This window comes from Pipistrellus kuhlii, unplaced genomic scaffold, assembly GCF_014108245.1.
Source record: "Pipistrellus kuhlii isolate mPipKuh1 unplaced genomic scaffold, mPipKuh1.p scaffold_m20_p_9, whole genome shotgun sequence".
NCBI classification, from domain to species: Eukaryota; Metazoa; Chordata; class Mammalia; order Chiroptera; family Vespertilionidae; genus Pipistrellus; species Pipistrellus kuhlii.
The window spans coordinates 67,163,800-67,164,181 of record NW_023425595.1 but is presented as its reverse complement, the minus strand read 5'-3'; positions in this window follow the sequence as shown (position 1 = coordinate 67,164,181).

Genomic DNA, 382 nt, shown 5'->3' with positions numbered 1-382 from the left:
ATTGGGGATAGATGAGGGGGTTACATGAAATCCACTGGCGTTAGATGAGGGGGTTACATGAAATCCATTGGGAATAGATTAGGGGGTTACATGAAATCCACTGGTGATAGGTCCCTGGCTGTGGACATCCCTTCTGGGGACAGGTGGTACCTTAGGGCTCTCGAGAGCACCTGTTTTAGGGGCTCAGGCCGAGTGGGCTTAGAATGTCTTCCCATTCTGGAGCCCGGGTCCCCACAGCTGCCCCATGGGGTTTCGGGAGCAGAGCCGGCCTGGCACTCATTGGCATTCACTGAGTAACCTGGATGCCTCGGAGGAAGAGGGGGAGGAGGAGGGTGGAAGGAGGAGGGTGAGGGACAGGTCTGGCTGGTTCTGCCCTGTTGTT